At 48.1% G+C, this 24,493-nt stretch overlaps 1 pseudogene; it reads right to left on the bottom strand.

Moving 5' to 3' along the window:
* LOC147728442 (2-aminoethanethiol dioxygenase-like) overlaps positions 1-3,351 on the bottom strand; it is a 32,663-nt pseudogene extending 29,312 nt beyond the window's left edge.
* Between the last annotated feature and the right edge of the window lie 21,142 nt (positions 3,352-24,493).

Below are 24,493 nucleotides of genomic sequence, written 5' to 3'. Positions count from 1 at the left end.
AGGACAATTGGTCTTCAGTTGCATTCTGTCGCGGCGTAGCAGCTCCAGCCACAGCCCCCTGTTATCGGCCCACCTCTTCCAGATTTTATAATGCTTTCTGGGGCAACCACGAGCCTCAAATACTGGGCGTTCCAGCCCCATACAATAGTCCATGCCCCGTTTCCATACCTCCATTGGGGGAGCCCTAGGGTCTTTCAAGGCGCGGGCCACGTCCCTCTTGGCCAATGTAAGGCCCAGGAGTAACAAGTGTCTTTTATAGATGTTGCCACCCACCTGCTCCAAAACATGAAGGAGGCCTAGCTGTGATGTATGTGGGAGTTGCCAATGCAGAACCTCGTCCAAACAGTCCCATATACGCCTCCAAAATCCCTCCAGAGCCCCACAGGTCCACACAGTATGGAGGAACGTGCCCACCTCTCTGCCACACCTCAGACAATCAGGGGAGGCAATCAACCCGGCTCGCCACAGCCTCTCTCTCATGTGCCCTATGCAGGTATTTAAATTGGATAAAACACAGTCGTACGGCTACGGCCGCTTCCCTCGGAGCCGCAAGGGCCTCCATCCATCCCTCCTCATCAAGTTCTCCAACATCCCTCTCCCACTTGGACCGCAGGCCATCCAGTGAGGACGAACAATGGGTAACAAGGGATTGGTAGATGCAGGATATTTTCTTTTCTGTCAAGTCTCCCATAAATAGTTTAGCTTCGAGCGGACTAAATTCCGGCAGAGAGTCTAACCCCTCCAAGGCGGGGAAGATAGCGTGGCGGAACTGCAGGTATTTACAGAACTGGGCACGTGGCATATCATATTCGTCCCTCAGCTCCTGGAAGGATTTAAGGGTTGTGCCCCTCATGACATGCCCCAGCGCCGAGATCCCTATCGAGTCCCAGCTGCGAAACCCATGCAGAGTCGAAAAGGCCGGCAGGCGACCGTTTTGCCATAGCGGGGTCTCCCTAGTCAGCGTATTCCACCATCCCATATGACTAAGTGCTCGACGCCAAACCTGGAAGACAACCTGCGTGACCACCGAGAGCCTCTTTCTCTTCCCCGCCGAATAGAGCAACGTGTGCAAAGTATCTGGGTCCATTAGGTACCTCTCCAGGGCGTACTCCGGGTCACCCCGATCCCCGTACCACCATTCGTTGAGTACCAATAAATGGGACGCTTGGTAGTAGGAGAGGATGTCCGAAGACGCTAGGCCACCGCAGTAAGTAGAGAGGAAACAGGTGCAGAGGGCCACACGAATAGCCCCCCAGCCCAGAGGAAGGGGCCCAGCGCCGAGTTAACCTGGCGACACCATTGTGGTGGGATAGGATAGGGATGGTTTTGTAGTTGATAGAGCAGACGAGGGAGGGCCACCATCTTAAAGATGGCCGACAGGCCGTACAAGTTCAAGGACATACGGGACCACGTTCTCATATCCGACCGGACCCTGTCCCAGACCGGAACGATATTGCGCTCCCACGAGACTCCAGGGATATCGGTCACGAAGACCCCAAGATATTTAAAGCCTCCTGTCGCCCTCTGTAAGGCGGATGCCCAAGTTCCCAGAGACACTCCGCTGCCCATGGTCCACAGGACGGACTTCTTTACATTGAGATTAAGCCCTGAAACCTCACCAAACACCCTCATAATGTCAAGAACTCTTGGGCCTGACCTGTTGAGATCCGTAAGAAAGAACAGCACGTCGTCCGCGTAGAGCGCGATCCGGTCTGACGGCCCAGCCTCCCATTCAAATCGCTTCAACTGCGCGTCCATTTGCACCCAGGCCGCAAGAGGTTCCATCGCGAGCGCAAATAAGTACGGTGAGAGCGGGCATCCCTGTAGGGTACCCCGTCCGATGGGGAAGGCGTCCGAAATTGCACCGCCCACCCGCACAGACGCTGTCAAATCAGTATATAGCAGCCGAACATACGAGAGAAAATGAGGGCCGAGATTCAGACAGGGTAGTAGTGCCTGCAAATAGACCCAGCTCAGTGAATCAAAGGCTCTATCAATATCCGCCAACAGAAGCGCCGTCTGGGAGGCTGTGGCCCGCATCATCTCCAAGGCCACCTGGGCCCGCCTAATGTTGTGTCTAGTGGCCTTGTGTGGCATAAAGCCAGCCTGGTCCGGGTGGACCAGGGCGGTAATCAGTGGGAGGAGGCGGTTGGTGAGCGCTTTCACCAGTATCTTCGCCTCGATATTCAGAAGTGAGATAGGGCGGTACGATTCATGGCGTTCCGGCGGTCTTCCCGGTTTGCAGAACACTACGATTTTGGCGTGCCTCCAATCTGGCGGCAGCTGACCCAACTCTCTAGCCGCATCTAATGCTTTCTTGAAACGGGGCCCTAACTGAAGATGGTATTTCTGAAAAAACTCGCACGGGAAACTGTTCGCCCCGGGGCCTTCCCGGCGGTCAATTCACCGAGTGCCACGCCTAATTCCTCTGTGGACAAAGGAAGCTCGAGACCATCTCGCTCCTCATCGGAGATCCCCGTGGTGGGAGGTCCGCCAGAAATTTGTCCACGGCCTCCGCGTGGAGAGATTCTCGGGGGCGTACTGTGTTTCATAATAGCGCGCAAAGCTGTCGGCAATGACCCCTGGGTCAATTATAGAATTTCCGGCTTCATCTCTCAGCGCCGGCAGCGTCTGAGCTTGGAACCCGCTCTGGCACAGCCTGTACAACATTGAGCTTGACTTGTCCCCCCATTGGTATATTCTACTCTGCGTTGCAAGCCAGATATGGCGTGGCTCCTCAAGATGTAGGGAAGCAGCATCGCTCTGCACCTGCAGTAGACGTCGTATGTCCTTCTCAGCCCCAGTCTCCGTGGACCGCGCCTCTAAAGTGTGGACGCGATCCGCCGCCCTCTCCAGATCCTCCCCTCATGCCCTACGGGCCCTCGCGCACCAGGCTATATCCACTCCCCTAAGCGTAGGCTTCATGGCCTCCCAAAGGGTCACCGCGTCTGAATCCGACCGTTCATTGTCCTCCCAGTAGTGAGCGATGGCCTCCCGCATATGGGACTGGTAGTCGTCCTGTTGCAGGTGCCAAGTAGAGAGGCGCCATCGGAATGGCTGCCGCCTCCTGTCAAGGAAGATGTCAATCGCAACAGGGGAGTGGTCAGAGAGCCCACGCGGCAGTATGGCCGTCGATGTCACTCTTCCCATCATGACGCATGGGACAAATAGGTAGTCTAACCGTGAGAAGGACCGATAGACTGCCGAAACATAGGTATATTCCTGACTGTGTGCGTGTTGATAGCGCCAGGCATCCATCCATCCCATGCCTCTCACCAAGTCATTCAGTTTCGTAGGGGCAGCCGCCAGCTGTCCGCCATCCGGCCTGCAACGATCCACGGTTCCATCCATAACGTCATTCCAATCACCTCCAATCACCGCAAGCGCGTCTGGAAACTCGGCCCAAACAGTGAACAGCTTCTCCACCAGAGACCATTGTAGGGGGGGGGAGCATACACACTACCAAAGACCACCTGTTTCCCATCAATCATTCCTTTGATAAAAACATATCTGCCCTGAGCATCTATCCAATGCGTAGAATGAACATAGGACACCCTGCGGTGAACCAAGATCGCCACACCCCGGGGACCCAGTACAAAGCCAGCATGGAATACTTGATGATACCCATATCGCTGCAAACTCAGAGTCTTGGTACCTAGGAGATGAGTCTCCTGCAACAGTAGGACATCAGCCTTCTCCTTTTTCCCCTGTCGCAGCACAGCGCCTCTTTTAATTTTATCTAGCATGCCCCTCACGTTCCAACTCACAATTCGTAGCGCAGCTCGTGGGAGCTCCGAAGCAGAACCTCTAGCCGCCATCAACTAGATAGAGCAGTAATCGCCTGGGTGTGCGTGAGTGCAATGACCCATAAAACATGTACCCAACCAGGTGGACCATCGTGCGTGAAGAAGTTACCCCTGTGGACCCAAATAGTTTGCATCGCCCCACCTTCCCCCCCGAACCCAGCCCCAAACCAACTCCCAGAAAACTGGCCTCCCCCCTCCCCTATACCTCAACAACATTGAAGTATCTGTCGCGGTGCAGGAGTGCCCTAACCCCCAACGGGAGGTCAGCGGCCACCCACTCCAATGGATCCCCATTAACCACTCCCTCAACCCCCAACTAGCCCCACTAGGTGGGCAAGGAACGTCTGCGGGCGACTGTACTGCTGCTACCCTGTGGCAGTAGTCCGCCTCCCCATCCCCCCAACCCCCTCCCACCCCACATCTCAGAACTGTTTGTCTAGTCCATAATGCAGGTTAGCAGAGCTTCGGCCATTGTCCGACATCTCAGGCTGGGCCACTCTCAGTAGCCTGCAAAGTCCATTCTACAACTCAACACAAATAAGAACCGCAAGGCTCTTCTCTTTTCAAGAAGCTGACTCCTGGGAGTTCTGAGGAGCAGATTTCCCCGCTTCGCCCCTCTTGGCCGGGGACCCCTTAGTGGAGCAGGACCGCCAGTTGCTCCTACTGCGTGAGCGTCGTGGGTCTGCTGCGGCTCCGTCGAGGAGGATGAAGCAGAGTCCCGGGCCGGTGGAGTGTGTGGTCGAACCCGAACCGTCTCGTCAGTCCATGTTAACACCTCTTCCGGAGAATTGAAGAACATGGTTCGAGATTGAAAGACCACACGCAGGCGGGCCGGGTAGAGGAGGGCGTACTGGATTTCGAGTCCCCTCAAGCGAGCCTTGGCCTCTGTGAAGGACTGCCGTTGACGCTGTACCAGCTTAGTGTAGTCCGGGAATATCATGATTCGATGATTGTCGCACATGAGAGGTTCCTTCAGCCGAGCTTGCTTTAAAATAAAGTCTCTATTGTGATAGTTAAGTAGTTTGGCTATGACCGGTCTTGGGCGCTCTCCAACTGGCGGCTTCGGAGGAAGCGCCCTGTGCGCCCGCTCAATGACAAAACAGCAAGAAAGGGACTCCGCCGGCAGCCATCCCTCCAGCCATTGAGTGAGGAAAGCCTCCATGTTTCCCTTCTCACAACCCTCCGGAAAACCGACGAACCGGAGGTTGTTGCGCCAGGCCCGCCCTTCGGCATCCTCCGCTCGAAGCGCCAGGCCTTTCTGGATCCCTTCCATGGCGGCGACTTTCTTCTTCAATATGGCCACGTCATCCTCCACCCCGGTGATCCTTGTTTCGGCCTCGGTGATGCACTCCACTGCGTTTCTTAGGTCCTGGCGCAACAGTGTAACATCAGCTCCGACTGCCCCTATCTTGGCGTCCAGGGCATCTCTAGACTGAGCAATTGCTGCCAATATTGCAGCAGTGTCCGACTCCTGGGGCGGAGGGCCCCCGGCAGCCCCAGCCGCCCCGGTAAATTTATCAAGGGTGCCTTGTTTCGAGGATCCGCTGCCTCCTCCGCCTCTGGTCATGGTCCACAGCCGGTGAAGACCGCTCGGTAGGAAACTGCCCCTCTCAATCAACCCGGGAGGACCCTCCGCCAGCCGCCCGCCGGTGGAGTTTCGGGCACAAGCGGTCAGTGAATTCACAGTCCGGCGCGCCAGGACAGACAGTCCACTCTCACCGTGCTGTGCAGGTCTCAAATGTCTTTACAGCTCGCCCGAGCTACCACTCAGCTCCACAGGCCCGTGATCGGGACGTGGCAGCATAACCACCAGGCCCGCGCCGCCCCGGCAGTCCCCACGCGATCAGGAAGGCCAGTATCGGGGGTGGCGTATCAAACCTCGGTCCCAAAGCCCCAGGTCACTGCTCCGCGGCAAGGGGGCTCCCAACGGGGGTGCACGCCGCGGCTCAATTCAGCCGCCGAGTCGTGGGCCTCTATGGCAGTAGATCAGGCACCCTCCAAGCGCCTCTGTGGAAGAGTGGCGTGCTCGCACCTCAAGGACCAGGCCAGCCGCGGTCCGACCTGACCGCCGGAATCCCCACGGTCCCTCCTCCGCTTAGTGCAGTCCCCGCCTCGCGCCCCCAGTGTACACTTAGCACCGGGGTCGCGTCACTAGATCCAGGCCTCACTTGGGTCCCCGCCGCCACCAGCAGTCAGATGAGCAGCTCCGCATCGGCAACCGCCTCTCGGCAGCTCTTCGATCCCCCAGGGGCACCACCACGTCCGGCCCGGAGCTCCGCTGGCGGCCCCTCAACAGTGACCAAGTTTCAAGTGGGGCAGGGCCGCAACGCCACTGCCCCTCCTCAGCCGCTGTCCGCCCTCTCACTTCTCGGGCGTCGCCAACATTTACGGCCCGGCTGCAGCTGCCGGCACAGGCCGCACTGCTCTCGGGGCCCGCCACGCCCGATCCGCACCTCCGGCGCGGCTAGAAATCTCCTCGCACCTGCCGGACACCCTCCGCCGTCTATTAATGCCGCGGGATGGGCAAAGGCATGGGTGAAGGCAGGATAAATGGCCAGAAAATGATGCAGCGGGACAGAGCTCTACAAAGCTGCGTCTGCCATGACAGCCGCCGTAGCCACGCCCACTACCCCCCCACTATTTGCCTGATACCTAATGCACTTTTTCCTTGGTGTGCCCAGGGTCCCTGCCACTCAGGTACCCAGGGCCTGTGTTCCTTCCTCAAAAACTGTACTAAAGCCTAAACCCAATTGGCATCTCTGGTCGCATGTCAGCCCCTAGTAAATGGTACCCTAGTTACCCAGGGCATTGTGACCAGAGAAGACCCCTAAGGGCTGCAGCACTTATTATGCCACCCTTAGGGGCCCTGTACCCTGATACACACACACTGCCTTTGCAGGCTGAGTGTCCTGGTACAGAACTAAACAAAGAGTCGACATGCCCACAAACCCACTGCACTGGCATTCATCAGCCACTCCTCTAGCTGGGTGCCCTAAGCCAGTGGTGTGGGCACGGGTGCATGAGCCCTGTGCCCCTACAGTACCCAGGGCCATTCCTGGGCACTGTAAGTGCAGTGATGCCATTAAGAGTATATGGTGCTTGGAGGATGTCATTACGAACTCCACAGCACCAAAATGGCTACACTGAAGGCTGATAAGTTTGATATCAAACTTCCCAGCACATTAAACCCACACTTATGCCAATCTGGGATTTAATGTAAAAAGCACTACAGAGGGCATCTTAGAGATGCCCCTTGAAACCTAACCTACAATCCACGTCTTGTCTAAGAGGCTGCCTAGGCTGCAGCACAGCAGACATGTTGCTGGACCCCTGAGTGGAGAGCACCCGCTCTCCTGGGCCAGCAAAAATGCACATCCTGGGACGAGCTGCCAAGCCTCCTCCCCAGGGATGGGCAGGAGAAGCTTCAAAGGCATTCTGCCTTTGTGAGCTTCTCCAGACCACTTGCTGTACTCAGCAACTGGCCCCCACCAGTTCTGACCCCCACTCTGGCGGGAAGACTGGTGGGAAACCCTATGTCAGACAGGGGGTTGTGCCAGCCTGTGCCAACTCCACCCCTCAGATAGAAGAGGCAAAGTGATGCACGACCCCGGGCTCCAGCCATCTTGAAGATGGGGAGCCCTGCCCAATCACAGATAGGCTCCTGCCCCCCTCCCACAGGAGAGGAGCAGGCTAGGGGGTGTACCCACCCCAGGACAGGGACCCATTGGTCCCTGCCCTTGCCCTACCTGTAACGCCCCTAAATGTAGTATTATGGGGCACCCGGAACCTATTTCCACAGATCCATATTCTGAAACAAGAGAGAAGAACAAGAAACAAGAAGACATGCCGTGCAGCTGCTCAGAAGAGGAAGACACCAACTTATTTGGCCCCAGCTCTACCGGCCTGTCGATCCTCGAACCTGCTCCTGCTAAACCCTGGCGTCTCCAGTGGTCGGCAACCTCAAAAATCCCGGAGGACCTGACTGCCTTGTGACTCTGACTACCTGGGTCTCCCACGAGCAGTGGTACTGCTCAAAGCATGTAACAAGCCCTGGCATCAGCCCGGAACCGCGAACCCTACACAATCTGCACCCACCAAGCCTGGCCCGTGGATGTCCCCCCCGGCGATTCTGACTTGGAATCCAGTGCTCAAGGACCCTCATCGATGACCTCGACGACGCCTGCGGCTTCAAGACAAAGAACCCCTCCAACCGCGACCAGCAGGGGGCAAGATTTCCCGACCTCAAAAGACACCCCTGCACCCAGCGCCCCACGGCCCCCTGTGCCCAACTCCTGGGTGCCTACCTATCCTCCAAGATCCCAACTTACCCCTCGAAGTGTTGGTTGCACCAGAAGATCCTCTGTCCCCGAGCCTGCAGCCTTTGTTCCCTTTTCAAGATCACCATTGAATAACATTGAGCGCCCGACGGCTCAACAGCACCCTGCACCCATCCGCCAGAGTGCCCCTGGCAGTGCAACCTTTGTCCTATGCTACTTCCCTATTTGCCCTGAGCAAGTGACCAGGAGCCCAGCTCCCACAGCCACGTGGCCTGCTAGCCAGCAGCCACCAACCGAACGCCCCCTGTCTCTCATTGGATAACATTGGGCCTAACTGCCTCTGCACCCGGCTGCCCCTGTGCCGCTGAGGGTGTTCCAACTGTACCTACCTGACCCTGGGGGACCCCTGAGTTTATACCCAGAACCTTAACTTCACCAGTCGAGTACTCACCTGAAAACCGATGACTCACTTTCCTGCCATAGGATAACATTGACTGGTTTGACTCGAAAAATCTTCCAAGTGTGAAGTTTTGAAACTTTAAATTATGCATCTAAAATCAGCTGAATAACGAATTTCGAATTACTCACCTGTAATCAGGAGAGAAGCCAGTACTGAACCGCAAAAGTAATCACAACCGTGTTTGCTAGTAATTTAATTTCTTCCATAGGAAACCATTGACTGTTTTTCTGCAAAATTTCTTCCAAGTGTGAAGTTTTGAAATGTTAAAATATTCATCTAAAATCAGCCGAATCTCGAAATCCGAAGTACTCACCTGTAATCAGGAGAGAAGCCAGTGCTGTATCTTTTAGCCCAGTACTGAACCACAAAAGTAATCACAACTGTGGTTACTAGTAATCTAAATTTCGTCCATAGGAAACCATTGACTGTTTTTCTGTGAAATTTCTTCTGTCTACTTTTGAAAATTACAAATATTTCTTAAAAATCGTACCAACTACTAAAACGTAATTATTTACCTGTCCTAGGAGTCCAGTACTGGATTACAAAAGTAACAAGAACCTACTTTACCTGTGCTTTGAATTTCCTTCCATTGGATAACATTGCTGGTCAACTTTTAAAATACCTTTATATTCTTTAAAAATCATTGCAATTACTTAAACGTTTTTACTAAACTGCTTTCAGCTTAGACCCCAGGACTGAATCTAGGATCCAGTCCTGAAGTTACAAAAGTAATCTATAAAGTAATCAGCTGCATTTATGTAGAAAACCCATTGAGCTCAATGTTAAATTATGTGTAGAATTGTATTGCCTTCTGCAACAATTATACCTATTGTATTTACAAAGTGTATTGCCTCTTTGCAAAGTAATGACCTGAGAATACTCACATTGAGAAAACTATATTTTGATACCTGTTGGTTCTAAAAATAAAATAACTATATCTTTTGATATAAAAACAATTGGCCTGAAGGTCAGTCCTTGAGTGTGTGAAACCTTTTGCTGACTGTGTACAACAAATGCTTTACACTGTCCTCGGGTACTGCCTTACTGCTCAACCAAGCTACCACTTTTGAGAGTAAGGTCAGCCCTTAATTTAACCTCTGTTATACCTCTGGGGATTGTGAACTCTATACATACTGTACCTTACTTTGGTCCAGTACATATAGAGCCACTTTCTCGCAGTACCCCTTTAGTGTGTTGTCTTTAGTGTGTTATTTCTGGTTTGTACTATCTTGTTCCTAGGTGAATTACAGACCCCTTGAACCTTGCTCAAAGATTCTGTGCCAAAACAATCCAGTCCAGATTTTCCAGCAAATATTCTGCAGGAGTGTGTCTCCCTTTCGCTCTCTTCTCCTCTTCACAGACAATGAGATAACCACACAGGATGATCTGACAAGAAGGGGGAGGAGGTAGGATCAGTCTGAACATCCTCAATGCTATCCATCGTGCACTCACCTGGTCCCAACCGTGGAGACGACACGGGAGCTGATGCTGGACCTCCTATTCCACCCGAGGACAATGCAAGTCAAAGAACCAAAACCTTAGATCTCACAATGCCCCCTGGGGGGGAAAGGGGATTGGGATAGTTAGGAAAAGAGAGACATGTGTTACTGGATCGGCTCAGTGGCTGTGTGATACTGCGTAACAGGATTTGTCACTTCTGAGACCTCCTACGTTTGTGAGGTAGCTGTACACTGAACCACAACCTCTGGCTTTGCAATGGAGCAATGCACTGCAAATAACAAGAGGAGCAGTTACCATCTGCACACTAACACGTCTTTACACACAATGAACATAAATTAAATTAAGTTATAATTACACAAATCTACAAGTTTCATCAGCAGCTCGGCATAAGAGCGGAAATCCCAAAATCAAAGATTAGCACTCCTACAATACAATTAAAATACAGATTGCAGTTATTGGCACTCCTAGGAATAAACTTAAAATACAGATTGAAGTCGACTGGTCTTATTTGGAAGCCACTCTTTGTAAATTTAATCTGGGACCCGATTTCATCCGAATGGTGATGGCCTTATACGCTAACCCGACCGCGAGGGTCAGAGCAGGTGGATGCCTGTCGGACTCATTCGAGCTGAAACAAGGCACGAGACAGGAGACAGGGGTGTCCCCTTTCTCCCTCCCTCTTTTTACTAACAATCAAACCCTTTCTTTATTACCTCAGGAATAATGACCACATCCAAGGAATCTGTTTTGGAGGATTTACAGTCAAAATTTCGGCTTATGCGGACAACGTTTTGGTGGTTTCAGAGAATGCGGAGTTAGCAATCCTGGCTCTGATGTCCACTATTGCGGACTTTGCAGAGGTGTCAGGATATAAACTCAATAAAGATAAGACAGAGGTAAAGTTGCCTAATAATATAGGTGACAGAAGCATCCTGGGGAGCTCGGGCTTGTGTTGGCAACCAAAGAGCTTTAAATACTTAGGAATAGAGTTTGAAAAAGATTTAATTAGTACTCTTAAAATTAATGAGCATTCCCTCCATAAAAAGATTTCCTCACTGTTAGACGGTTGGTCCCTGAAATTTCTATCTTGGTGGGGTAGAGCGGAAACGCTGAAAATGATGATCACGCCCCTTGTCAATTACTTAATAAGTATGCTGCCTATGTTACTCTCTGATGACTTCCTCAATAAGATATATAAGCTTTTTAATGTTTTCTTATGGCAGGGGAAGAAACTAAGAATCTCCATGCAGAAACTCCAACTTCCAAAAGACAAAGGTGGAATAGGTTTACCGAATTTTAGATTCTACCAAACGGCTTACCTCTTTAAACAAGGAGCGCATTGGTTCCAAACGCACCAAGACTACACTCCTGTATGGGCCCATGTTGAGAAGCCTATTACCAACAACTTACCGCTCCCTGCCAATTATATTCAACGTATTTATCACCTCCATCCGCCAAAGGATGTCACTGCATACCGCCGATCCAAATATATATTCCTTAACACTAAAAGGGCTCTACTAACCCTAGAGAGACACTGTAAAGTCAAAATCAAATTCGCCAAATCTGGAGCAATTGGTCTCAGAAGGGGTTGAACCTCTTGAAAGATATTTACGATGGACCTACACCGCTATCTTTTGCCACCTTACAAACACGATTTGATCTCCAACCAATTGATTTTTACAGGTTCCTACGCCTCAAAGCTCTTGTCTCTGCCAGAGCCATCTTACCTCACGAGCCTTCACTTTGCAATAAATTACTTCATCTCATTTCACTAGGCCACATGGTTTCGAAAGGTCTACAAAATTATTTTCCCTATGCCTCAGAAAGCACACATGAAGTGCGAGAGAGATTGGGAAAAAGAAGCTAATTCCTCTACCATGACTTTCGATTGGGACAAGATTTGCCCCACCCCCTTCTCTAACAAAATATCTCCGATACTCTCTCAGACCAAATTTATGTTGATAAAGAGATCGTACTGGACCCCAGACAAACTTTTTAAACTCAATCTCCTTGATAGCCCCCTATGTTGGAGCTGTAAATCCCAAGTGGGTGACCTGGCTCATATGCTCTTTTATTGTCCACTTCTCCAAACGTTCTGGGACAGGATTTATAATTATATTCAACGTATTTTTCACTTCCATCCGCCCAGAGACTTTGAGTATGTCCTATTGGGGGTGACTGACCCGAGAATAACAAAGGAGCATGAGAAACACCTCTTAGATCTCATGGTAACGCTGGCATGTAAAGTTGTGCTGAGTAAATGGAAGAGTGCATCCGAGGTTGATTTTTAAATCTGGCAGGAGTGGCTGGCTGCACTAAGGGGTGCAGATAACGACGTTCTTCACTCATCAACTTGGCAAAAACCCCACGTCAAGCTCTGGAGCTTACTTGACTCACTGGAACTCTGTTACGATCAATCGTAGGCCTGTTTTGGCTGTTACACCTCTGCCCCGGGCCTCGTTTAACCACACAACTGGACATCTATACCGACGCTGTGAACCAGCTGTCTGGACCTAAGGCTAGTGTACCAGGTCATGCGGCTGCTGTTCAGTCTTCTTCCTTTTTCTCCCTTTTCTTTCCGCAGTTCTCTTCTTTCTTTCTCTCTTCTCTCTCTTTCTATTTTTGGTCCTCCAAGTCCAACATCACATGCATGGCTTCATGGTCAGCACTTATTGACTGTAAAATGTCTACTCCTGAATTGCCATACTTACTTCTCTTGTGATATGTCTCTGGACGTTATTGCCTTATGTATATATCATATGTGTCCGCGATGCATTATTCTGTGTATCCTTTCGTTTCTTTTTCCTACTTTTGATCCTTCAATAAAAAAGATTTGAAATTAAAAAAAATACAGATTGAAGTTTTTCTTATCCTCGAAATACACTCGGACCAAAGTTTGTAGTGACTTTAACTCTTAAGGATACATCCAGAGCAAAGGTTGGAGTGACTTGCACTCTTAGGGATACACTTGAAACACAGGATGGGGTACAAGGTTGATGCAGATATCAAAGACTCTAAAGTGCTTTCTCTTGGCATTACTGTTCATCAGAGAATCACAGGACTAGTCTTTAAACCTTGAGGGGTCACAGTTCTAGCATCAAGGTTGTAGGGAGGGTCCGGAGTTTAAACACACATGAAGCGATGGATAAATCACAAAGAAGAAATGGCGGAAAAGTCTATAGTCCTTTAAGATGGGGATACTCAATCCTGTTTACTACTGTAGGAGGTTTGGTGCGCACAAACCTGACATCAGATACTCAGCCTAGTTTTTCAACTTACCTGAAGTTCGAAGTAGATCTCTAAACCTTGACTCAAGGAGATGCTGGGGGTCTGGAGTAGCTGTGCAGGAGGGAGGGAGAAAGAAGACGTCGAAGGACAGGGTACCATGGGAACCACCGGTTCAGATGGACTTTAAAGAGACTAGAGCACTTCTTGGTTCCGGCAGGATTCTTCAGGTGAGTGGGAAGGGGGAAGCTTGTTCTGCAGTGAGTAAGTTCAAGCCACGATTTGGTTTTGGGTAGGGATTATATACCATCTTGAAGGTTCAAAGGATGAGCTAGATCAGTATGGAAAGTTCTCGAATCTTGTGGAAAAATACTTGTTAGTACACTCTCTATAACCTTACAGAATGGGCAGGTGCAACTTGGTGATCGGAACCAAATAACAGGAAACAAATGTATAGTTATTGCTCGAACCTGCAAAACAACACCAAGGCCCAGGTAACAGCGAGAGCAAGGCTGCCATTGGCTCGCAGGATTCTGGGGGAAGCTTTCAAGGATATAATGGAAAGCCACACGAAGACCCTAGGAGCAGAAAGAGCATGTTATTCCATTGGTTATCTGAATGTGGGGAACACTTGCAAGAGTTAAAGCGTAATGGAAATTACGGGTGCTGGGGAAACACTAGCCATGAAGGATGCTGGGGGTGCATCCGTCATGAGGGTGCTGGGGGAACATCAGTCATGAGGGTGCTGGAGGACTACTAGCCATGAGGGATGCTGGAAGGAACATACATTATGAGGGATGCTGGAGAAGCATCAGTATTGAGGGAGCTGGGGGAACATCAGTCATGAAAGAGCTGGGGGGACATCAGTTATGAGCGATGCTGGGGGAGCATCAGTCATGCGGAGCTGGGGGAACATCAGTCATGAGGGAGCTGGGGGGACATTAGTTATGAGGGATGGTGGGGGAGCATCAGTCATGCAGGAGCTGGGGGAACATCAGTTATGAAGGATGCTGGGGAAGCATCAGTCATGGGGGTGTTGGAGAACATGGGTAATGAGGATGCAGGGGAAGCATCAGCCATGAGCGTGTTGGGGAAACATCAGTTAAAATATCATAGCGTGCATGGTGCACCATAGGGGTAAAGCAACATGAGCCCTGCGTGCTAGACCCCTACGCAAAGGATGCAAGAGGGGTTGTGACTGAGAGGGAGCAGGAGGGGATTGTGATGCTATCTGAGCCCAGGTCCTGACATTAGAAGAGTCTGTATTTTGCCCATTTTTAGAACTCTTTCCTGACTTCCAATTTCCCAACACATTCTATTTAATTCACTAGTCATTCTTCATCACACAACATAAAGTGCATTCCCAGAATTCATTGCAGCTAAATTTTTACCTCACTCACCATAGATTCTACAGGACCACAGCTATTTCAAACAATTATGATAAGGATTCCCCCCACCTATCTCTAATTATTATACTTAATTTAGGCTTATGAAAGACACCTGAAGGGTCTACCGTTTAAATACTAGGTATCAGGACTTTTTTGAAACCCATGGGTTTCCTTTTATTCTTCCTGTGTTCTGTGGTTTTGTTTGATTCAGTGTACATAATTTGTATGTGGCCTGGGGCCAAAAGGCCGCCAGGACTCCAACACGCATTACAGGAAATGAAATACTCCTTTTATCAAGTTACTATTCACTTTTATCCAATATAAGTCATCAAAGGTTCATAACATTACAATCATCATGAAAGAATACTCATTGAAAGTTATGTGATTTGCTTTACATTCGAAAAACAGAAGTATAAATCTATACATTGAATGTAATAAAACAATACAATAACACCCGATGCATTTCGGGGCATCAGCCCCTTCGTCAGGGGTCTGTTAAAGAAAGAAAGAAAGAAAGAAAAAGGAAACCTTATTACTTTTGGTGTTATGGAGAATCAATGTTGCTGACTGTTACCTTTTATAATGTTGAGCTTACCTCGTTATTGCAAGTATTAAATGCCACTATATAATATAGTGCATGTAAGAAAAATTCTATAATGAAAAGAGAAAGCGTGTTTTATCCTTTGTGTATTTGAGGACGTAATAATAATTTTTTGAAAAAGTAAAATATCCTTGAATTTACCTGATCCTCTCTTGGGTGTACAGAGTCTGTGAAAAATAATAATAGTCACAGGTTATCAATTGTCAGACTGCTGAAGAAATAGGACTCATTAAAAAAGTAAAAACGATGATATTTCAGCATCTTAAGTGCTATATTGGGCTCACCTGTTGCTTTCTTAAATATGGCCTTAATCCGGCAAATCTGAAATATGCAAATAAGTGGATCTCAATTCCTCTTATTGAATACTACAAAAAGCGGTATAAGTTTTTATATATAAAGAAGCTCTTTTTACCTGCAGGGCTTCGGTTATAACTTGACCCCGCTCTCTCACTCGTTAAACAATTCTGCCTGTGAAACATTGAGACCAATGTACAGCCCTTAGTAACGTGCGAATATAACAACTCTTAAACATTCCCTACTCGGTATAGCACATCCGCTTACCTGCGGGTTTAGGGGTTAAGGCGGTCCCGCTTGATATTTTAATGACTCTGCGTGAAAAAAGGTACACACGAGTATTAGACAAGCTGTCATAGCGAGCGGGAGACCTCGCTAATAAATGCTCTAATGATTGATTTAAGCTTACCGATGTACTCGCCATCAGTCTCTGCTGTACGCGGCTGGAAACAAAAGCGTCAACGCTCAGTCCAAACTTTGTTGTGTAAAAAGTCCCTCATCTCTGTCGCTTCGCTCACTCGAAATGAAAGTAGGACTGGAAATCTATAAGCGCCATTACTGAATGGTGTCTTTCACTATTTCAAGTCTATTTTTGATGTTAAAAAGAAATCCTTTATATATGTTGCTAACCTATACGTGAATAAAACTAGAAGTTCATTACCAAATGAATTTTGTAAGCACGTATGAATTCCAATATTTGAATAAATTAAAAAAATTAAAAATATATTTTTCAGTGTAATAATTTGAACAAGAAAAAAGGAGGGGGAAAGGAAAAACAATAGAGAAAAATATACAGAGAATTGCAGCTAGCAATAGAATCAGAGTATCTTCTGCCTATTTACAATCTAATCAATACAGTCTAGCATATACATATTATGGTCCTACACTTATCAAAAGACTAAAAGTGTGACTAACTTTCGATTTGACGTGTCTATATGTATCACTGTCTGTTAGTGTCCCGTGGGGTGCAGTATTGTAGAGACCTATTTGATAATTTTTCATGTACTTCGCTATAAGAAGCATACCATATCCATTTTGTCATTTAACCCGGTTGGGGTCAAGGTCTGTAGTTTACGAATCCAAAAAGCTTCCCTTTGGAGTAGGATTTTAGAGTTGTCCAAACCTAATCGCTGTGGAAGTAATTCAATAATCTGAAATCTCAGCTGCGCAATAGTGTGCCCAGCTTCCCACCAATGTTTCGCAAGTGGCAATGTTAAATTTTTATTTCGAATGCGGCTTTTGTGCTCTGAAAGTCCCAATTTCAGTTTACGCTCCGTCTTTCCAACATATAGTAAGCCACACGGGCATTTAATGGAATAAACCACATGTTCAGAATTACAAGTTGTGCTATGCCTGAGTTGAATTTTTTCGCCTGTCTTTGGATGCAATAAGATATTCCCAGGTATTACATTGTTGCAATTTTTGCAGTTATAGCAGCGTGTAGTACCTTTATACACTTCTTGTTGCTGGATGGTGCCCATGTTACGTGTGGGTTTATTCAATAACTCTCAAATTCTGCGCTCTCTTGTACGCAAACAAAGGCTTATCACTGAACAAGGTACCAACGTCTTTTTCCACTTGTACAATCTCCCACCTCTTCAGAATGATACGTTTTATATCTCTAGATGCGGTGGAGTATTTTGAAACAAACACCATTCTTTTATTCTCAGTCCGTGTTTTTTTCTTTAAGAGATCTGCCCTTGGGATTGTCTTGATCTTATCCACGTGTGCTTCCAGCAATTTTCTCGGATATCCTCTATCTAAATAACGTTGCTTCTGTTCTTCGATATGCTTATCACAACTCTCCTTGTCAGAAGATATTCTTTTAATCCTCATAAATTGGGACACTGGCAAGTTGTTGATAAGATTTGAAGGATGGAAACTTCCATACAATAGTGCCGTATTCTTGTCTGTAGGTTTTTTATAGAGGGTAGTGTTGATTGAATTGCCTTTAATTTCTACCCATACATCCAGAAAGGATAGGGCTGCCTTACTGATGGTATGCGTGAATTGAATTCTGGAATTTGCGAGATTCAAACTCTTGATGTTTTGAATTAGATCTGCAGTTGACCGTTTCCATATTATGAAGATATCGTCAATGTATCGCTTGTAGTATACAAGACCCTCTTGCCAAGTATGGTCTTCGAGAATGTAATCCAGTTCAAACTTGGCCATGAAAATATTTGCATATATACAGGCCCCCGGAAAACCCATTGCTGTCCCCGTGAGCTGCATATAGTAATCATTTTCACATGAAAAGTAGCTGTTTTCTAAACAAAATTCCAGCAGTTGCAATATTAGGCACTTCAATTCATCTGGTTTGTCATCTCGAAGTTAAGCCCACTCCATGGCTTCTAGACCTTGCCTGTGAGGAATAGATGTGTACAACGATGTCACATCAATTGTACATAGGGTCCAATCCGTAGCTCCTTCTGTGTCAATAGTTGATAGACTCCGTAGGAAGTCCGATGTGTCTTACAAATAAGTTGGCCAGTTTTGAATGAATGATTGCATATGAGCATCGATAAAAATGCCCAAATTTTCAAAGTTAGATGAACAACCAGACACTATCGGCCTGAATGGCGGATTCTTAAGGTCTGTATGCACTTTTGGCAAAAAATAAAGACCATTAATTCAAAACTGGCCAAAGACCATTCATTGAAAACTGGCCAACTTATTTGGAAGACACATCGGAAAAGGAACACATTCGAACATAAATATGTATAGAAGACTGTGTAATTACAAATTGCAGACAAATGTTTCCAACTTTTAAGGCATCAGAAAGAGATTATGATCCAGCAAATGCATGACTGGCTCAAGCAAAGTTAGAGATCACACACACGATGAGAGAAATTTGCCAAATCAACAGTCACAAGGCATGACACTATCAATTCCAGGAGAAGCTCATGACATTATAAGCCATTTTCCAATTACTAAGAAGTCCTGTTTCGAAAGAGTGGAAAAAGGTATGTGGATCTTATGAAAACTGGAGCTCGCCTGCCCCACTGGCAAAATCAGGCATCACAACCATTTAAGCCTTGGTCCAGGCAGAGTATACTGGTGAAAGGCTGTTAAAGAGTGGACACTGACAAGGTCTGACAAGGTCTATTTATAATCCTTCCAGATAGCCTGAAGAAAGGGGTATTCCTAATAGTAGCTATGGTGACACCCTGCACAGAGCAATATATGTGACACCTTTTAAGAGTATCACAACTGAAAGAAAAAACTCTAAAAGAGGGAAAAACACATTTCCGCAGTCTTATGATGAATGATGATAAAGACGACTTGTATCGCTCACAGCTACCAGGAGTGTCACGGTGCCCAGCACAGGTCAGAAGTGCTGAAATTTTAATTCTGCACAAAAAACAAGTATTTTGCCTTTTTTTAAACACTGCAACATTGCATAGTGTGTGGAGCTCGAGAAGGAGCTTATTCCATGCATCTGGTCCTAGATGGGTAAGTGACCTACCTCCCACTCTAACACGCTGAATTCTGTGAGTCACTGCTAACAATTTACTGGTAGACCTCAGGTTTCTTGACAAGGCATAGAAACTGAACCTTGTTCTGAGGTAGTCCGCACCAGTCTGGTAAAGTGCCCCATTAACTAGCACTAGGGCCTTGAATATGATTCTTTTCCGGATAGGAAGCCAGTGAAGTAAACGCAGAGGAGGGGACATAGGTGATCTGAGTGACAGATTTGGAAGAAACCAGGCTGCTGCATTTGGGACCATCTGAAGCCGTTCCAACAGGTGTTACTGCAAACCAAAATAGAGGGGATTACCATAGTCCAACGACAAGGTTATCAGGTCCTGGATAACTGTTTTTTTTTGCAGTGAAGAACAGGTAGTTTAGGAACATTTTTAGGGACTTAATTTGTGGCTTAAAGGACAGACTATCATTGAATTTGACCCCTAGGTTGCCTTCTTGGGGGCCTGGAAGGGGGGGGCATCTCCAAGCCAGTAAGACTGCCATGTTTCTGGAGAAGTATTGCCACAGAAAAGAATTTCTGTTTTGTCAGCATTGCACTTGAGCTGATGAACAGCCATCCAATGGAAGAATGCAGTAAGGCAGGTTTTAATCAGCATCCCTGATATCTCTTCTCCCTTGCTACATGAGAACAACAGCTGAGTATTGTCAGCGTAGGACCTCCCACTAACAACCCACGAGGTTTCAAGGATCCTTGATTGAAGATGAAGATAGCACATGAGAAAGAAGAAAAGCATCAGGAAAGAGAAACGGGAGTGGTGATTCTAGAAGGGAAACAATCCAATCTGCTTGTAACAAAAAACAGGAACAAAAATAGGAGCACTGGATGAAGATCCCAATAAAAATCAGGAAACAAAATTAATAGCAATGCATTTTCCTCTCATGAAGCCTCCACTTTATACACTTCAAACAGAAGCTTAAACATAAACTTACCTCACAGGAAGACACTCCGTAACATCTTAGATTGGGAGACTTAATCATCATCCCTTGGCCAGACAATTATCTTGGAATTGGCTGCTCATAAGGTTTGATCCCATCCCTTTCAAATAACTCATGGTATTTGTTTAACTATGAAGAAGCCCAAGTTTGACATTTTGCACACTGCAAAATTCTGGAGTCCCAGTACTGCCCTTCGCACTTTAAGCAGCTCAAGGAATAACCTTCTAGGTCATTATAAACATGGAAGCATTGGAATAATCCAGGTGGTGAGGATGCTTAGCATCGGTCCGAGTCCAATGTCTGGAAACGTGCTCATGGGGACTGCGTGAAAGCCTTCTTCCACTTTTGAACACAAGACATTTCAGGTGAACTCTTGGTACTGTCTTCTGCACCAGTCCAATAATTATTGTAACACAGGTTTAGCTCAGAGATGACGAAAGTTCTGATAACAGAAAAGATCAAGTGACTTCAAACACACTAAAAGTGTAAAATAATTTTAATTCAACAAGACTTTAATCACTACTTACCCGTTAAATTGAACCTGGATACAAATTCTCCAAGTCGCTGATCCCAGAATACATATTTTAGTCTTTCAACCTCTACTGATGAAGCTATATGACTCAATATAAATGAGGCAACATAACAAGATAGGTTCATAGAGATGGTACTAATTTTCTTTGCTATTTTGCAAGCTGCATATATTACATTGGGGCCACTGAGTGCACTAATTTTCCGCTCAACAGTTCATTCCTAAATGACCATTTTTTAAGAAATCACAAAGGCAATAATAGATGGCATGTCCAAAGAGGGGAACTAATTTGCAGCATCTCCCCTGAGCTCCAGAGCAGATGCCCTCTAACCTGGTCTAATTCCTCATCCAACACTCAAATCAGCCCAAAACAATACTTGTTTTGCTTCCCGCAGCTTACAATCCACCATGGAATATGTGTATTTGGCAACAAAATGCTTTGCCCGGTAGTAGAATTCATCCTTATCACACCCTCTGCTCGCAACTGTAGCCCTTTCAAGATAATGGTCAGCACCTGCTGAAAAGATGAAATCTGAGTCAGAGCCCGACAAATGAATTCAGATTGGCGACTCTTCTGTCTACAAACCCAAGACTCCAGGACCTCACTCAAGCTTCAGAGAGATCGAAGAGCCCTGTGAGGTGCTCGAGATGAGTCATTGTACTGCCAAGATGGAGGATGAACCCACATAGATCAAGTGGATCCCCACTGAGTCCAGAAAGACAATCACCCAAGCACTCATTAGCAGCAGACTCGACTGCGGTAATTCACTCTCCGCTGGCGACACCTAGAAACTCCTCAAGAAACTGCAGAACATTCAGAACGTCTCCGCGAGACTCATCCAGAACATCACCCACCGTAGCCACATCACCGGTCACCGGAGACCTCCACTGGCTCCCAGTCAACAAAAGAATCACCTTCAAGCTCCTCACACAGGCCTACAAAGCCCTTCACGACATGGGACCTGTGTACCTCAACCACTGCGTCACATTCCACTCACCCACCAGAGACGTCTGCTCCGCCCAACTGGCCCAGGCCACCATCCCATGTATCCACAAGATCACGTCAGAAGATCCTTTTCCTACCTCTCAGCAGCAAAGACCTGGCACACCGTACCTCTCCACCTCAGGCAATAACCATCACTGCCTCAATGCAGGAAGGACCTCAAGACCTGGCTCTTCGACTGAACCACATTGCCTTTGATGGATCAGCAGCCCCCACCCCAGCTCATTCAGACCCTTATGGGTGAATAATCACGCTTTACAAGACACCTGATTATCGATTGATTGAGGAGTGCTAGACTGTTCAAAGCGCATCAATTGGTCAGACCACAGAGAGCGACAGAGAGTAGCCCTTGTGAGGGTTCTGGGAGAGAGGAGAATACTGGCCCACTCTGGAGAGTGGGTGAATGAAGGTTTGGGGGGCCTATTAAATCGTCTGCGGCTCATATCACACTGGCTCCAACATTTGGCTTAATAAAATCAAAATTATTAAAACATTAATTTTACTTACGAAATCTGCGGTCTTAAACCAAAGCAATGATTGTTCGAAGCTAGCTACTTTGAACAACTTAAGAATTCAATGCTTTAATTGGTAAATCCCTAAATAAATGAGACCTTCTTCTCTAGATACCTCAGACATACCCACTATCAAGTCCAAAGGCCAAAGATCACTCCCATAAAGGAAATGCTACAGCCAGCATGTCACAAAACACCAAGCACCCCTGACCACCCACAACAACCACAGATCTCCAATGGGCAACATAATGCAGCGACAGACGTATTGTCTTCCTCAATGAAAGGAGACATTCATCTCCTGATATACAAATTCTACAGAGAAATCACTGCAGTGAGACAGGATTTTGCAAAGTTTCTGTCAACCTTGGACCATTTTCTGCAAAATGTGGAGAATCCCCTACAACTAGTTGAAGTCAGCTTTGTAGAGCAAGTGTATGACCGTGATGAGCTTTCTGATAGCGAAGCCTCCCTCGATCCACCAATGAGCCTATATAATGACCAAGCTTGACAATGGTAAAAATCGTTACGCTGCAGTAATATACATATTTGAGGCATAAGCAATGGTGAAGCTCATTCAGACCTTAAGCAACATGACAATGCTAGATCTGGGGGTCTCTAGTTGGCAATAATTAGGCTTTGCTGTTTTCAGTTTCTATTTTTGGTAAATTCTGGTGGTGTTTTTTCAGTGTTTTCAATACCTTAATAAACAGTTGTTGTCAGTGGTTACACATTTTCGCGCCACTAAAAACCATAGAAAAGTGTTTTTCCGGTGTTGATGGAATGTTTTGCTTTTATTATTGCTTGCTTTCTGCACTTATAGAACATGATATATAGACAATGTACGTATAGTATATATCAGCTCCAAATAGAGTTTTGCAAATTAAACTTATTGTAACCAGGCAGGTCGCTCCCCCCATCCGCCACGCAGCCCCCTGTGGGTTGAACCTCTGTTGCCATTTTTGCCGCCTGACTGCTCGCTCCCTCTTTCTTTCTGTACCCCTGCGCTTGGCATCCAGTGCCACCTTGTTTACTTCTTTTTTTTATTCCCTGCCCCTGTGTTTTTGCCTTCTGTACCCCTGTGCTCTGTTGTCACCCTCCCGCTGTCTTTTTCAGCCGTTTCCCGGTTCTTCCCCCACCGCTGAGCCCCTCCTGCCATCTTTTCCCACCGTTTTCCCCGGTTCTTCCCCCGCCGCTGAGCCCCTGTGGCCCGCCCCCTCCACTCCCATTGGCCACCCCGCTCCCACCTCCCAGCTGCTCCTCTCTCCCTCTGCCCTCATATGGAGGCCGTGAAGCGGCCGCGCAGTGGGCGCGCCGAAGGCGCACCTAAGGCAAGCACGTCTGAGCCCGTCTGGGCCTAGACCGCGCCCAGCGCCAAGACTCCTGGCTCTCAACGACACCAGCCCACCCGACTGTCTTACGTCGCCGCCACCCTCCACGCACTCAACACTGGCCGGAACCCCACCTGCCACCGAGCCTCCCGGAAACGCACCCACTGACCCTTCATCTGCCAAGCCTGCAAATTCACCTGCCTCCGGACCTGCACCGCACCCGCCAGGCTAGGCACCAGCAACAATCACCTCAAATGCATCCTGCTCAACACCCGCTCAGTCCACAGGCACGCCGTCGAACTCTGGAACCTTCTCGACAAATCACCACCAGACGTCGCCTTCTTAACAGAAACCTGGATGAACGCCTCCTCAGCCCCCGACATCGCCATAGCCATCCCGGATGGCTACAAGATCACCCGGAGGGACCGCATCAACCAAACCGGAGGAGGCATCGCCATCGTCCACAGAAACACCATCCGCATCACGACCAAATCCGACGAAACCCTCACCGCCGCCGAACACCTTCACTTCCAGATACACACCGACCCCAAGACCACCCTCAGAGGCACTCTCATCTACAGACCCCCGGGACCACGCACACAATTCAGTGAAGCCAGCCCAGACTTCATCAGCCCGCACGCCCTCACCTCCTCAGACTACATCCTCCTAGGGGACCTCAACTTCCACCAGGAAAACAACAACGACAACAACACCACCACCCTGCTGGACAACCTCGCCAACCTCGGACTCAAGCAACTGGTGAACACCCCCACCCACTACGCCGGCCACACCCTTGACCCCGTCTCCTCCAGCAAACACATCTCCTTCAGCCACTCCACCGGACTACACTGGACAGATTACAGCTGCGTCCATTTCAACTTCAGGAGAACCACGACCCACCACCACCCGCAACAGGTTCCCCGAAGAAGCTGGAGCAAGATCACCGCCGACCAGCTCACCACCTTCCTTAGCCAGAACCCTCCCACCAACACGACGGACCCCATTGAAGCAGCCCGCAACCTCACACAGTGGCTCACCAACTGCGCCAATGACCTTGCACCGCTGAAGAATCCTCCCAGCAGACCTGGCAGCAAGAAAACCTCATGGTTCACCAACGACCTCAAAAACTCCAAGAAATCCTGCCGTACCCTTGAGAAAGCCTGGTGCCACGACTTGTCAACAGA

The sequence above is a fragment of the Lissotriton vulgaris genome, chromosome 3_1, assembly GCF_964263255.1.
Source record: "Lissotriton vulgaris chromosome 3_1, aLisVul1.2, whole genome shotgun sequence".
In the NCBI taxonomy this organism is placed as follows: Eukaryota; Metazoa; Chordata; class Amphibia; order Caudata; family Salamandridae; genus Lissotriton; species Lissotriton vulgaris.
This window is presented reverse-complemented; position numbering and strand designations above follow the sequence as displayed.